At 43.2% G+C, this 16,732-nt stretch overlaps 1 long non-coding RNA gene and 1 other non-coding gene across 4 annotated transcripts in view; one reads left to right on the top strand and one right to left on the bottom strand.

Moving 5' to 3' along the window:
- The first annotated feature begins 3,562 nt into the window (after positions 1-3,562).
- LOC102551665 (uncharacterized) overlaps positions 3,563-16,732 on the top strand; it is a 62,996-nt gene continuing 49,826 nt past the window's right edge. The window contains exons 1-2 of one of the 3 annotated variants that reach the window (XR_015627267.1): positions 3,564-3,652; positions 5,390-5,757. This is a non-coding gene — a long non-coding RNA (uncharacterized LOC102551665). Of the gene's footprint in view, positions 3,653-5,389; positions 5,758-15,456; positions 15,605-16,732 lie in introns of those variants that run through there. The other 2 variants (XR_015627269.1, XR_015627268.1) reach the window with 2 other exon arrangements.
- On the bottom strand, positions 7,530-7,636 carry LOC120094404 (U6 spliceosomal RNA). Its single transcript, XR_015628354.1, has one exon. It is a non-coding gene; the product is annotated as a U6 spliceosomal RNA (small nuclear RNA).

Below are 16,732 nucleotides of genomic sequence, written 5' to 3'. Positions count from 1 at the left end.
AACGTCATATGTATTCTGTGTCAGTATTTCCCTCACTGAACTCCTCTCTGTCATCTGTTCATCCTCCTGGAAAGAGTAACCTGCTGTGTTCTCCAACGCCAGCCTCTGTGTGTTCTTTCATACCCAAGCAAAGTTACAATCACAAGATCGATTCATGCAGATCGATGGTCCTCTTTTTTTTTTCTCTCTTCTGACGTTTCTTGCTCTGAGACAGTCTGCTGTCTGAGGTCATTTAAAGATCTTTTACCTCTTTGGGTTGGAATGAACACAACACACACACATATGTCTCTCACAGACAAACACACTCCTATATACATACATCAAAAGGTTAGTATTAAGTTCCATATCTTAGGATAAATTGCCAGAAATGCATGTCCCCTCCCTTTTCTGGACTTTAAGATCCACAAGATGCATCTGAAAACTTATGACTGGAAAAGAAAGAAAGGAAGCAAGCAAGCAAGCTCTTACTGAATGAAGAAGGCCACAGGGCTCCCAGTGACTGACTGCTGTAACATAGTCCCTACGTAGACAAAGGGAGCGTCACATTCTCTTTGGACATCATTAAATGCAGCAGTTCTTGCTGTGTGACATAGACGGCTGCACAGATTCAGTCGCTTCACCAGCACTGACATGGCTCTTTAGAACTGTTACCACTCACAGTATTAATCTTTGTTGCAGGCCTTACAAAGATGGGCACTTTTTGGCACTTAGGTCCATTCTCACTTTTAAGACTGTATTTTCCATTTTCAGAAACTTTCTTTGATGCTCCCAAACTCTCAGACTTTTTTTTTTGGCAAAAAATGTAAAAGATTCTTCAGAGAAATCCAAGCTCGGGGGTGGGGAGATTGCTTGGCAGTTAAGAGAATTGGCTGCTCTTCTGGAGGACCACAGTTCAGTTTGCATCACCCAGACCAGGTGGCTCACAACTGCCTGCAAGTCTAGCTCCAGAGAACCTGAACCCTAGAGGATAAGGTGAAGAAAGGGGGGAGGAAGAGGAGAAGAAGAAGAATAGGGAGAATGAGGAGAAGGAGAAGGAGGAGAAAAGAGAGGAGAAGGAGGAGGAGAAAGAGGAGGAGGAGAAGGAGAAAGAGGAGGAGGAGAAGTAAGAGGAGGAGGAAGAGGAGGAGGAGGAAGAGGAGGAGGAGAAGGAGAAGGAGGAGAAAAGAGAGGAGAAGGAGGAGGAGGAGAAAGAGGAGGAGAAGTAAGAGGAGGAGGAAGAGGAGGAGGAGGAGGAGGAGGAGGAGGAGGAAAATAGTGTGTACCTGACTTACAACACATCGACACATCTTTTCTGTTCACAGTTTTACAGTTTCTAGATGACAAAATTCTGATTTAGGACACTTAAGCTAGAAGGGGGAAGACGCCGTGTTTCCTTTCAAAGCATTTGCCATAGGGCCCAAAGGGGAAGGCTGAGACACAGAGAGATACTGTCTACAATTATTCCGATTGTTTCCTGTCCAAGGATTGCTAGGTTGCGGAAGGTGAGTGGGAATGGAAACTCAGTTAAGTTCTGCCTGCAGGCCATGAGCTCTCAAGCAGTTTTATTTGCTTGGAGAAAGGATTTCCTTTGACTAATTTCTACCCAGTACTATTCCTCAGCAAGCCATGTGCCTGCCTGAGGGGATGCCGCTTTCTGATGCTTACAGAGATCCCAGGGAGCTGGCTCTTGCTTTGCATGCACATTTATCCGTGGTGTGGATAAATCATCGTTAAATAAGAAGTCAAACTCGTCTTCCAAATAGGCCATGATGGTGGACGTCCCAGAGATGTTTGCGTTTGGGAAACTGAAGTAAAAAGTAGTCTAAGCGCTGTGAAATAACCGCTGGCTGACAGAAAAAGGCGAATCTGCAGTTGGACTAAGTCCTGGAGCTTGCGGAGATGGGAAGAACCCTTTTCAGTGTGTTTGGTACATCCCACACTTGGCTTCCTGTTCCTCCGATTGCTTCCCTGTCCCCTCTATCTCCCTAGAAATAGCTCCTCTGTAGGTGTTGTCAACTGCACTAGTTGTGTTTTGTCTCAGTCACCTCCCTAGCGACTCATCCCTTATGCTCACCGACTCCCACTTGAGCGTTCTGTCTGCCTGCGCCTTATTGTCCTTTGAAATAAAATCTCTTTGCCTCAAAAAAAAAAAGAAAGAAAAATGCCTTCTTGGTGAAAAACTGAGGATAAAAATAAACTACGTTTACTCAAGTTGAAAGATCCCTAAAACATTCTACAGGTCCTTTCAGACAATTGGTCCTGGGCTACTACCATTGCTGTGGATGCCCATCCTGTGAGGTGCTTCCTGGGCAGCTGCATGCCATGGTCATTGGACTCAGAAGCACACCGATAGTGTATCAGAGACTCTGCAAGGTGCTATAGAAGTAGTCCGGTTTAGCGTTAGCTTTTTACATCTTTTAGTTTCTCTCTCTCTGTCTCTCTCTCTCTCTCTCTCTCTCTCTCTCTGTGTGTGTGTGTGTGTGTGTGTGTGTGTGTGTGTGTATGTGTGTTTTGTATGTCCTCACATAATATCACACCTGTATGGAGGTCATAGGACAACTCCCAGTAGTCAGTTCTAACATTCTGATATGTGGGCCCCTGAGGCTTGAACTCAGGCCATATGGCAGCAAGTGCTATGGAACCTGCCCTTTAATGTTTTCTCATGTTCTTAAGTGTGATAATGAAGACCTTGATATTCTTAAGCCTATGAATACTTGGTACATCTATGGAACACACATTACGTTACCAAGTACTAAATACATAGAGGTGAATGCCTTAATAGGAAGGGTCATGGGTTTGAATTCTCTCATTAGTTGCTCTCTGCCCGACTTCACTAGTCAACACCCGGTTTCAGCGTCAACTTTCTCCATAAACTTTTTCTGACCAACCTGTGCTTCATTTCCTCTCACCCAGCTGGAATTTTCTTACACTCACTTCTTCCTGATTTTGCCATTATTGTTTGCCGAGAGCCTTCTCTCATGCCTGGCTTGAGTCCTGGCTGGTCTGCTTCTCTCGTGGATTATTATTACATAGATGTTGAAACCTTTGCCTCAGATGCACTATTTTATGCCCTGCTCATCCAGTCTGGACTTTCCTGGGCTTTGGAGGAAAGTTTTAAGTTCAAGTATTTACATTTAAGAAGTCCTGTTGGATCCTCATTGCCTAAGTACACTACACTTCATATTCTGGCCCACAAAGACTTTGCCAAATTGTCTTGATTTAATTTTTTCCTGGATATTTCTTGTTATCCTGAGCAAACACCGGATATTTTACCATTACGGGGGCTCTCTGCTCTTTCCTCAACACAACAAACATTTTGCCACATGTGTAACTCTGTTTACCTATTATCCTTAGAAACCACTTATACTCTTCAAAATCAGTCTTTGAGGGCCACATCTGAGGCAGCGCTATCTTCCATTTTTATGTGCATGCAGCACTTGGGGGATAGTTACATGATAACACAGCCATATTACAATTTAGATGGACATGCGTTTGGATTTCTAAAACAGTTTGAAGTCTTTGAATGCAGGGTCTCTGTGGATCAGCTTTGCGGTCTCAATGCGCAGCAGTGGCGCGCATGCGCGAGATACTCGGGTGTGGGCCAACTGAAAACAAACCAACCCCTTCTGTTTAGAGCTGGAAGACATCTCCATCATCTGCTCAAACGGATAATGTATGTACATCTCTCTTCCTCCAACATTCTACATTTTAAAATTCATGACTGTACCCAGATATAGTTTTAGAACCCATGGTCATACAACCCCCAGGAGATGGCACTGATTGGTTAGGGTCAATGCATAACTTCTAATCTGCTTTCCATACCTCATGCCTTTGAAGTCTCTTCTTTTATAGATGAGAAAATAGGCTCAACAAGTTATACAAGAGGCCACACAACAAATAAGTAATATATTTATGACATGAAGCCATGCCTTTCATTTGCTAGTTAGCACTCTTCTAACTCTTAATTAATTAATTTGTTTGCTTGTTTGTTTATTGAGGTGTGGTGTTATATAGCCCATGCTGGCCTTGAACTCCCTATATAGCAGAAGATGACTTTGAACTCCTGCCTCTAGCTCCCTAGTGCTAGGAGTAGGGGCACGTGCCACAACACCTAGTTTTATGTTGAATCCAAGGCATTGTGCATTCTAGGCAAACAATATACCAACTCAACCTCCTCCCCATCCCCCAACCCTAACTGGAGTGCTAACCCAAATCCCATCCCTAACCCAGCCCCAGGATACTTACATTTGTTAATGTTTGTTTTATCCCTGCATTTCCTTGTTAGAGAGCCCTGCTATTAAGGTTGCAGTCCCCCATATCTGAATGGTTTTTTGAGCTCAGCACAAAATGGAGGGCTCCCCTTTTCAGCGGGGCTTCCCTTTCGCTGGAGAGCGTCCCTGAACACAGCAGCGGGCCTTGTCTAAAAAATAACCTTGTACAGAGCTCTCAGCAAGTGAGGCAGCTGCATTACTTAGCACACAGGTTCCAGTTTGCCTTCCTCAATATGATAATTAGGTTTTATATTATGTCCAATCAGCCGTTCCTGCCCAACTTGATGCTATGACAACTAGCCTTTCCACCTGTACCCCTAGAAGCCCTTGTATACTCTATCCCTGAAACAATAGAGTAGATTTGTGTCACTGCAACTCTCCCTAGAAGTCCTTCCTTCACACTCACAGTGGTCTGAACCCTCCACACACCCCCCTTTGTCCCTGGGGGTTGGTGGGGAGACGGGAGGGAAGGCGACATTTCCTAGTCTCTTTAATTCACTTACACTTATCTACATGTGAGGGCAAAGAATCCTGCAGTTCCTTTGTCTATTCTTTTGCTCACTATAGCTGCTCAACACGGGTCTGGTGAGTATTTAGCTTGTAATTTTCATGCAAGCCATGTGTTTGAAATAGTTCCAAAGGCTTGATTTTTCCCCCCTCTGTTTAAAATACCTCCTTCTTCTCTTTGGCTTTTTCATAATCTGCATGAGCAAAGATTTTTCTAAGGGTTGGTAATCTTCAGCCCAGTTCCTGCCTGGTGCGATGGAGGCGAAATCTTGGATGATTCTGGATTCTGTGACTCCACTTCACAGCACTGGCTTTGGAAGATGCTTCTCTTACACAATTCCCAGACATTTTATGAACACTGCATTTATAATCATGGTCTTACCAGGTGTCCTTCCCCAAAACTGGACACACTGCTAGTAACATCAGGAGAAAAGAATAAATCATTTCTGCCAACCAAATGTTGAACTTTGTACAACACAAGCAGCCCATCTTCCCTTCCCCACACACGGTTCATGAACATACATTTAAACAGACCAAAACCAACCAAACAAAACCAAATAACCCCTCTTTCCCCTTTATATCTTTTCCTGTGTCTAGAATCAATGATAGATGTTTTCTCTGTCTAATAGCAGTGCTCCAATATAGCTACGAATCAAGAAATTACTAAGAAGAAATTACACCACGTGACTCTCAGCTCCAAATGATCCATCTCCCCAACTTCTACCTTGACCTGATGGCTTACCAGCATGAGTGAAATCCTCATGATTGAAAATATACTGTTTCACAGCAGTGTTTTTCCAGAAATAATCATAATGATGATGGTGGTGCCATAAATACCAATGGGCATTTCATCGTGAAATGTTTGAACGAGCCGATTTCTCACAGAACACTACAACACTGTCTGTCAAGTTTGTCAAGGGTTGTTCTCACAGGTTTTCATGCAAGTAAGACAGCCTTGTACTGCCTGGGTATGGAGGTGCTCAGACCCCAAGAGCACAAGGTACTTGCCCTGATCTTTCTGCCAATGCTGTCTGGAGGGCCCCCTCTCTTCTTTGCTTTGCCCCTTCCTAGTCAGGAGTCCTGATGATTTTCAACAAAGAGCCTCACATCTGTCAAGCAGGTAGCTGCAGTCTTCGCTGCTGTGGCTTGCACCATGTCTGTGTCATCATCTCTTTGGACCGAATTTAGCGATCTATCAATCTGCTTTGTCCCCTTTGAGTGACAAACTCCCCTTTCCTATTTATTTATTTTTGGATGTCTGGCACTTAGTATAATGACTGGTGATTAATGTGTTCTCGTTAATGTTTCTGGAGACGAATCGGAGCAGATTTGAAAATCTGCGCAATAGATCAAACCTGCTAATCATTCTTTTTGAGAGTGTAGCCGTGTGGTGGCTTGGCTTTAAACTCAGCACCGGGAGGCAGAGGCAGGCCAAACTCCTTGAATTCAAGACTAGCTAGCCAGTCATGTTACATGTCAGTGGTACATGTTGAAACTAAAGCAAACATGTCATAAAACAAACGAGCGTGCATTTCTGGGAGGTAGGAAGGAAGTCTCTCACTTTATAAGCAATCACCTATCTCTTCTGTGGGCTTTTAAAGATCATTTTATGTTAGATGGAAGAGAATGGAGTTTTAAGAAGAAGCCCCTACCTAAGAACTCTTTCTCTCCTTCCTTCGTTTCTTCATTCTTTCCTTTCTTCTTTATTTTATCTCTTGGCATTTTGATTTACGTATTTTAGAAATAATATTGGGGCTAGATTAATTACTTTATGGTTAAGGACACCACTGGCTGCTTTTTCAGAGGATCCAGAGTCTGTTCCTCGAATCCAGATGGCAGCTCACAGTCCAGGGAACCTGATTTCCTTTCTGGTCTCTGTGGGCACTAAGCATGCAAACAATATATGTATTTACATGCAAAACTAAATCTAATATATACCTATATATAACGACTAACATGTTTGTTGCACAAATTAATGGATTCAATGTTATATTTCTATATAGGTACATTTATGGTGTCCTTCCACTCTCCTTTAACCTTGGTATTTCTCTCAGTTCCTCATAATTCCTCTTTCATTATCAGTTCTTTTTCAGCTAAACATATGTAAGAAAGATTATGTGATAATTATTACTTATATACTTATTATTCTGTGTTTGGCTCCTTTTGATTAACATATGTCCTCTTGCTGTAAATAAAAGGATCTTATTTTTCTTTGTGAATGAATAGTACCCCATTGTACATACATACATACATACATACATACATACATACATACATACCTACACACATTTATACATGTGTTTATATTTCATTCATATCTGATGGGCATAGAAACTGAATCCCTGTCTTAGCCATTGTGGATAGTGTCACTCAAAAGGAAGCATGCATCCATAGATTTCATACTGTTGACTTCATTTCCTTTGGGTATGTGCACAAGAGTGATATCAATAGATTATGTAGTACTTTTCCTCCAGATTTTGGAAAACCCTAACGCTATTTCCACAGTGTATGCACCAATTTTTATTTCCACCAGTAGCCTTGTTCCACACTCTTACCATTTACTCTTTAATTGTTTACATTTTATTTATTTATTATTTTACTAAAAATAGATTTTAATACAATATATTCTGATTACGGCTTCCCCTCTCCCTACTCTTTCCAGTACCTCCTCCTCCTCATCTCCTCTCTCAACCAAAGGCATGGAGCCTTTTCTGCCTCTCATTAGAAAACAAACAGGCATATATAGAGAAATAAAGAGATAAAATACAGAAAGAGTGGTGGGGGTGCTTTAGGGATCTGTATGCCATCCTTGTGCAGGGGCCATGCTAACCTTCTCTGTACCATTCCAATTTTACTGTATGTGCCGTCGAAGTGAGCACTCTCACTTTACCTTTATAAAAGTTGTCATTTCTTTCCTTCCCAATGAATTAGACCTGGTTGCTTGAACTTTCCTTCCTCCTCCTCCTCCCCCTCCTCCCTCCTCCTCCTCCTCCTCCTTCTCTTGCTCTTTTCTATCCATCAGTGTTGCTACTATCCCCATGCATCAGTGTTTCTTTATCCTCACAACATCCTTCTTCTGTGGGATGACTGACAAATACACCCTTGTGCTTAACCCTCACAGTGTTTGACAGCAAAAGCCTTACTTCTGTAAGAAGATGAACCTAGGATTCTGAGAATTGAGCCATGCCCCTGGCCAGTCACTCATTTTTGGTTTTATCTATTTCTAAAGGGAGTTTAAATCCTATCCTTGGACTTCTGGAAGGGGATTTGATTGGTCTTTGATGGCTAATGCTTGTGTACCCACTCTAGCACGTACCCACCCAGCTCTTGAGAGGCAGGGTGGATGCTCTGGAAGCCAGAGGAGGGCTCACTGTACTCACTGTGTGAGCATCTCCTCTAGAAACTAACTTTCCTCCTTTACAGTTGGTTCTTCCCAATTCTTTATTTTCAATCCAACTGTATTCTACTGGGATTAACCGTTATATTTCACTCTGGTTTGGCTTCACCCATATACAATGATGGTGAATTTCTGGACAATCAGATTTCAACACAGCTATGCTTCTGCGGAACCTAAACTTTAAGCTCAGGCTGCCAGACTGTTACCAGAGGTTCCTGTAGCACAGGTGCACGGCAGATGATTCTGCAGTAGGAAGGGGAGAGACAAGGCCCCAAACCAATCCAGACAATTTCCTTCTAACTTGTTCAAGTCTTAACTATCACTGACCCAGATAAATGGCAACAGATGGACTGAAAGCTTCCTTGAGCTGGGATGTGACCACCCTTGCTGCTGACTCTCGGCTTATAGTCAAAGCAGCCAATCTGGAGGTGCAGAGCTGTCTGGTCCCCAGGGGCATCCTATGCTATGGCATGGGGCTGGAAACATCTTCTCTGCATTGACCTGTGGTCCTCCGTGGCTTTCTTGTCTCACAATTCCTAATGTGCCTGCAAAGGTTCCTTCTCTTAAGCGACTGCTTTATTGCCTCTTCCCCTCTGAGGGTGATTGCTGATGCCTCAGGAGAAGTCCCCGTTACCAGCCTTTCTTTCTTCAGCTCCGCCATCTGCTCCTGTGCATACATCTAATAAGCACATTTTCCAGGACTTCATTATGTCTCTATAGTCTCTCTCTCTCTCTCTCCCTCTCTCTCTCTCTCTCTCTCTCCCTCTCTCTCTCTCTCTCTCTCTCTCCCTCCTCCAGTCCCCCCTCTGGAGTTGGTTTTTCTTGGGGAGGAGAGCAGAAAGGAATGAAGGGGTTTATAGAAATGACGAGGGTGAACTTTGCTTAAGGATGTTCCAAACCAACCCACTTACAAATCGACTGTTTTAGAGAGGCAGGTCTCAGAATTGGCTGGGGAGCTGGAAGGAAAAGATGTAAAAATACTTTGAGCTCAGCAGATATATATTTAGTTAACAGATTCAAAGAGAAACAGATGCAGAAACCTGGAGAAGCCACCAAACCCCACTAAATGAAAATAATATATCGCCATGGGGCCTCGCAGCTGACACACAAGTAGTGAGCCCTGCCTGGGAGGACTTGAAGGAGGGAGCCCAAGAAGGTAGAGCTCATCTGGGAAGTTGGGGTCCGGCAGTGTGGAACATCTGATGTCTCTCACCGAGAAAGGCTCCAGTACCAGAAATCGTATGCTGCAATTTTCTCTAAGTCTCAGCATCAAGTGGAGATCCATATGCCAGTCTGTGATGCCAGCATCGTCATCCTTGGCTGGCCCTCCCATGCCCCCGTCACATTTTAAGACCCCTCCTGAGTGAGAGAAAGGGTATTCATAAAAGAGATGCATACTTGTTCCTTCACCCAATCAACACACACATGCTCGCCAGGAATTATGTTAGCTGCTTGCAAATATTGATTTGTGTTGGTACAGTGACTTATAGCTTGCCAGCTATGTTCCAATACAAGGCTCTTAACAACCCGAGGAGTGGATTTTAATGCTTTCATCTTGCAGATAGGTTAGAGATAAGGAAGCTCAGGAGGTTAAATGACTTTGTTTAAGGTCTCAGCTCCGCGTGGAAAAATCTGGCATCTAATATCTATCACTCAGTATACGGGGCGTGGGATTAGCTGTTGAGATGCCAAAGATGAAGAAGACACAGCCGGTCTCTGCCCTCAGAAGGTTAGAAACCAGGAAGTGAGAGCAACGATGAACAAAGAATCAATTCTGTAGGGATGATGCAAGAGGAGACTGGCTGTGATAAGAGAGCTTCTGATAAGGGAGGCAGAATTGAGTGGCGACTGATAAGAATGTGAGGACTCTTCCCTTTTCAGGGTATTTCAATTGCACTTGAGAGGAGATGAAGCCAAACGCAGTCTCTTAGATGCAGAGGTGTGAATCAGATGTGGGGGCAGTTCAGGTGGTGGTGACCAAAAGGCGGGGAACAAATATTGTAATATTTAACACAGAGACCCTTCTGTTGTTATGCATGGTCTATGGCGTAGAGACAAGGAGCATTTCAGTGGCCCATCCTGGGGTTTCTTAAACTTTGTCTCTCCTTTACTATGTGCCTGGGTTCTGGCCTGTACTTGTACATGTATTCAGAGAAATAACTCAGCCCATTGGCTAAATGTTCTGTGTATAATATCACCCATTACCTCCTAGGCTAATTCCTGTCCTCACTACTTCTGCCCCACCAGGGGCTCATATTTCCTCGGAGCCAACTCTTAAAATGGCCTCCTCCTACACCTCTTCCTCCTCTTTCCTCTTCTCAGTGCCTCATAAACTTGTAGCCATGACGTCTGTTACTGCTGTGGTCAAATGTGTTTTTGACTTAGAGAAACAATTCATCGTGTGACACCAAAGGCCAAGGTGGCCAGGATATTCATGATTGATGCCTGTGGTCTCAGTGTCATGGCTTGCCCACCCCTAACTCTCATGCATATCCTGTGGTTTGTATGCTATCTCCTGTAGGTTCTTAATCTGTTACCTGTTACCTAGTCGCCTGTCTAGACCCATTCTGCATGTCAACCTCTCTGCCTATGCGACTCTGTACCTTTTCACTAGACTAACTTTTTTCTTTTTCTTTCCATTCTACTTTCTCATCTTACAAAGTGAGTTCAGATGCCCTTATGGGCAGGAACTGGGTTGACTGCCTGCCTTCTGCTAGGTGAGTCCTGGTCATTGTTTTGTATGCCAAAGGACACAGAAATGTTGATAGAGTTTAAGTGGTGAATTATTCATTGAGTGGGCATTAATTTATGGCCCTTCAGGTAAGATAAGGTAGCTCCCCTTTCTACTACTGATTCTCCTAGGGCCCCTGTGACCTTTGGTATTTTACCAGGACGGGCCCCATAGGAAGTCTTCTTATATAACCAGGTCAATAGTTTCAGCCAAAGACACATTATCCTTCACCAGATACTCTTTGCATCTTTAATAACCACTATCTTTTCCTTTCTACTTTGTTAATTGAATGTTTGTGTCCTAGTTAGATTAAACCAATCTAGGTCAACCAGGGGTTCCAAACTGAGAGGCAGTCATCCACTTTACCAAAGGTAAAATAAAGGTGCCATGTATTTTGAAGAGATTGGTTTAGGGGTTTGGTGTTAGTCATTCTTTCTTTCTTGATGGCTTTCACTGTAGATGAGTCTGGGTTTCTGTCTCTGTCAATACTCTTATGCAGACTAATCGATAGTCCAGCCCTCATTCTGTTTGGAAGGTGGCCAGATAAATGGTTGTCTTATCGCTATGCTTTTGTCACTCAGCATTTTTTTTTTTTAGGTTTCTATGTTAGACTGAACTATGACCTTAAAAATAAGTCTGCCACCATGGAAGACAGATGTGCATCTTCCCAACTTCTGCCCTCAACAGGAAATGGCAAAAACCAGCATGGCAAAGGTGGTGGTGTTTCATTAGGATTCTGAAGCCAGGGCACCTTATGTTATAAGCAGCATATCTGCTGTACTCAGCATTAGAGGCCATATTGGAGTCTGCAGGCCAGCAGTGGCTTTAAATGATGTTTCCAGTGAAATGGCATCGTGGCACAACTTTGGTATTATTCACGGCTGTAGACATTTTACTGTTTCTCTGACTTCTTGGGAGATTTTATGTATGATCTCATATCCTTTAATAAATAATTATTTTTATAGGATGGCTGGAGTTATTCTCCATGATTTGCAACTATGGAAACCTTCATCTAGGCGTTGATTCAGAAAGTTATCTCTCCTTTTCCCTCTCTCCTTCTCCTTGACTGTTTGTTCCCATCTGTGTCCTGACTGTAAGCCTGCCCCTTTAATTGCAGCATGGGGGAAGAGAGAGAGAGAGAGAGAGAGAGAGAGAGAGAGAGAGAGAGAGAGAGAGAGAGAGAAGCATCTCTACACAGGTTCTAAAAGTGACATATCTCTCTCTCTCACAACACACACACACACACACACACACACACACACACAAACACACACACACATGACTCACATTGTCATTTAAAATCCCAAGGGACACTGAGACTTGTAGTTTACTGGGAAACTGGAATGGAAGTCTGCCACAGAGTATCTTAATGTTTTTAGGCCTAGGAATGTGATTTAAAGCATTTCATTCTCCGATTTTAGACCTGCCCACTCTTTTTGGTGGTCTCAAACTAACATGTTCCCTGAGAGATACATATTCTAGAAGCAGGCTCACATGGATTTGCACCCTGTCATCATTAGTTGTGAGCTGTCAGATTTGGTTGCTTGCTGAGTGACCTTCTCTATAAAGCCTGTGTCTCAGTAATGCCTCCTTCAGAAGGCTGTGGTGAGGACTGGACACCGAGTTATGTGGCAGTCAGCATTTTGATTGTGAATAATATAATTCTGGATAAATATTACCATTTAAAATTGGTCTCTTTGTTCCCCGCATCACAAAATGATCTGTAAAACAAGTGCTTATTTGCTATCCTGCTCGGCGGTATTCTGGAACTTAATTTTACCATCTCTGAAAGGCCAGTGGTGCATTTGTATTCCCAGGCTCACCTTTGATGACCTCACATCAGGAGTCTGAAATTCGCCTTTGTGACAATGAAGTTTCCCATGGGGACGGGTGAGCATTACGAGGTTTCAGGTTCTGCTCTTACCTTTCACTGTGGCAGCCACTGGTAACCTCTAGTTTATTGTGCCTTGTGTGAAGGCAGAACCTGGCTCAGAGCTACCCATCAGCAGATTCTCCTCACTTACCCTCACTTACGCTTGGAGCAGCTGAGTAATGGTGCTGGAGCAAAATAAACTATCGACCTCTAGAGCTGTGGAGATATATACGCAGTGATCTACCCCATGTCCAAAAGTTCAGAGTGTCTGACGGTTGAAGAGTCACCCAGTATCTACAGACTTACTTGTTTGGTGGGAACCCCTGCTCACCCCTGCATAAACTGGGAAACCCCATCCGTCCTCCTTCCCCTAACAATCCACCCAAGAATGCCCACCCAGAAGCTCAGTTTTTGACCATACATGAGTACAATCTCAGCTCCTAGCTGACACATCATCGCTCCCTCCCTAAGCTCTATAAAAGCCCCTTGTGTTAGCCCCATTGTGTGACTCCACTCACTTCCACCTGACCCACCTGAGAGCTGCCTCCTAATAAATCTGCCTTTATCTATTTCTCTACCTGTATCTGCTTCTCCGAGGGAGAAAGAAAGCCATTCATTACTCGGCAGTATGAAGGAGTTTCTTGATAGCTGGCAGGGAAAACAGTGGTGGAGATAGAAGATCAGGGTGCACTAACTGCATAGGATTGATGTCCCTGGACCTCACCAGTGTGGAGTGGAATAAAACCCGATATGTAGCTTTGTTACTAGAGTGCATGCCTAGCACAAAAGAAGCCTTGTGTTTGACCCCCAGCACTGCAAAAAGCGCATGAGAGCATCATAGGACTCTGGAGATGGAGGCAGGAAAATCAGAGGTTCAAGGTCATCGTCAGCTACAGACTCAGTTTGAGGTCAGGCTCTCATATAGGATACCTGCCTCAAAGCAAACAGAAGAAACTCACAAACAAACTAAAGGTAGAAGGGCAGATGATGGTCTTTCTGGTTCTCACTCAATAAGGTCTTTTCTAGTTTGCTTTTGCAAACTAGACCTTTTACAGAAAACCACACATAAACAATGTAGAGATGGAGGGCCCAGAGCCCAGTCCCAATGGATACAGTTATAAAGTGCTTAAGGCTCAAGGAACATTGTGGGAGAGAGGACTGTAAGATTGTAAGAGTCAGATCATTTGCCGAGAGATCATGTCTCCTAGAAGTGTCAGAAGTTACATGCATAGTGTCTTACCAACATGAACTGATCAGGGACACACATAAACACCGTAAACATGTATCTGAATAGACATGCTAAAGTGGACAGAGTAAAGTTCACGAGGCCTCAACCCTGCACAAAGAACTACAGGCATAAAGGATTGGGCAAAACCGTCCTTGGTAGGGAAGAGTACATGAATTGGTTCTCCAATACCAATGGCAACTCTGAAAGCATACATACTAATAAAATAGTACAGCCTGGCCAATATGTGTCAGATATGTATTTAGAAACCTGTGTCTGTGTGTGTGTGTGTGTGTGTGTGTGTACACATACACACATATAACAACAACTAATTTAAAAGAGGCCATGAATTTAAAAGGGAGCAAAGAGGGATGTGAGAGGTGGATTGGAGGGAGGAAATGGAAAGGAGAAATGATGTAATTGTATTAAATCTCACAAGTAAAAGAAGTCAGTTTTTAGAAAGGAGAACAAGGCTGAGTTGGTGGTTGACTGAGTCAGGATGTCAGTAGTGTTGTGGAGCAGGTCAGGGACCCTCCCTAGGATGAGTTTCCTTTGCTGTAATCTTGGGGCAAATGAAATTGCTTAATTTGACCTTCCACTTGGTCCTGGGATCAACTTGGGTAATTCTTTTAAATTATCTATACTTAGTAATTTGTGGGGAGGGCCCTATTCTTGTATCATCTCAACACTTTCTGAAAATCACCACAGAGTGTGGTGGAGGAGAACACCTTAAACTGCTCCCAGTTCTTGAATCTCCTCCCACAGATAGGCCAGGCCCACCCTTCCCCCTCCTAGGTGTTAAATGAATATTTATCTGAAAGACCTGTGTTGGGGCTGGAGAGATGGTTCAGCAGTTAAGAGTATGCACTGCTCTTTCAGAGGGCCTGAGTTTGTTTCCTAGCACCCACGTGGCAGCTTGACACATGTAACTACAGTCCCAAGGGATGTAATGCTCTCTTCTGGTGATGGTAGGAACCAGGAATGCATAGAATACTCTGAAACACTCATACAGAAATAAATAAATACATTTAATAAGATAATAAAGGAATGAATGAATGAAAAAAAGGAAGAAAGAGAAAAAGATCAGTGTTGGATAATAACATTAAAACATCTATATAGGAAGGGAGTTGAGTCTAATTAAGACATAAACTCTCTCCTGTACTCATCTGGGCCAAGGCCTGCCTTCCTCCATCCCTCTACTTTTAACATTTCACAGTTCCTTTATGACTTTAAAGATGAGTTTTACTAAAGTCGATTGGAAGGGTATTTCCATATATATTCCAGTACAGGAGATAAAGAACTTTTGAACATGGAAGGGAACTTAGAAATCCATTAGAATCCCACATCCCTCTTTGTGGAGTAGGCAAGTGAAGGCTCAAAGATCTAAAGTCCTTGAGGTCACACAGTCAGTCATTGGTAGAACTGAGACTCGAACACCAAGTTCCGTGCTCCAAACTCAGCTCTTTTGTTACTTGCAGTAGCTCTGCAGAGAAGGGTGTACTCTGATGGCTCATGCCGGGCAGAAAACGGTGATCAATAAGAACTGAATAGGTTCTGAAAGTGGGTCTGTCAGGGTCCATTCAGCAGAGAAACCACCACGGATTGCCATTTCAACACGAAGGTATTTTCATTTCCCAGCAAAGGAATCCACTGTCAAAAGGAGAGAGAAGAATTATACTCACTACCGAGCCTTTCATTCATGGGTTTGTCCTCAAAAGCACAAAAGAAAGGAACTAAGGAACAATTATTAGAAACGTTAACCTGAAACTGTGAAAATGCTAGACTTGCTTCTGTTGAGGGGGAAAATATCTATTTACTGGGAGATTAAAATAGTGGCCATTTGCATTTCTTGAAAATAGACTTTGCAAGTACTGTGGTGGAATAAGACACAGCCATGTGAGAGAGGGGCCCACCCAATCACGGGGCTTCGCCAGCAAAAGCTAAGAACTGGGAAACTCTGGCAGGAGAGTTACTGAAGCCTAGAGTCTGGCCCCATTCCGATCGAAGAGTTTAGAATCTCTTTTATTGAACTGAGCTGCCACTGTGCTCTTTGAGGTTGGTTTTCTTTCTTTTTTTTCTTAATACAAGACCCACTGACTATGGCCTTTGTTTGCTTTGTTAACCAAAACAATTTCCCAGGAGAAAGGACGCCACCTGGTACTCACTGTCTAATCAGCAACTAGAAGGATGGGTCTGAAAGGCATAATTGTTTCTGAAGTTTTCCATAACTGAAATGTAAGGAGGGAGGGCCCACAGTACTTTTGCTGATGCTTTTCCTTCCTCTGAATTCAGAGTAACTGCACACTGTACTCAACAAGATCCGCATAGGAAATAGTAGTGTGGTAGGCTGTTGTCAAAATGTTTCCACCCTTGGATTGTAAATCCACGATCTTTTGATATCTTCTAGGTTCCTAGTATAGGTTTCATAATCATTTAGACCTACTCATATACTTGGGTTGGTACACACACACACACACACACACACACACACACACACACAATTTTTTTTGAACAGCACATAGCAGGTGAAAGTAAATATCTGTTAATGAGTCACGTGTTTTTTGCCTTTAAAACACTTTTGTTGATATTATCCATTCTTTACCCTTGAAATGTGCTATGCCATTTAAAAACATCCGTTATATATGCATGCCTGTGGTATATATGAACCCTCATATGCTTGTGTTTGCATATATAGAAGGAGAGATGACATGGTGTGTTAGCAAAACTACTTTGAATGGTAAGAATTGAG

Source organism: Rattus norvegicus, chromosome 8 (genome assembly GCF_021556685.1).
Source record: "Rattus norvegicus strain SHRSP/BbbUtx chromosome 8, alternate assembly SHRSP_T2T, whole genome shotgun sequence".
NCBI lineage: Eukaryota > Metazoa > Chordata > Mammalia > Rodentia > Muridae > Rattus > Rattus norvegicus.
This window is presented reverse-complemented; position numbering and strand designations above follow the sequence as displayed.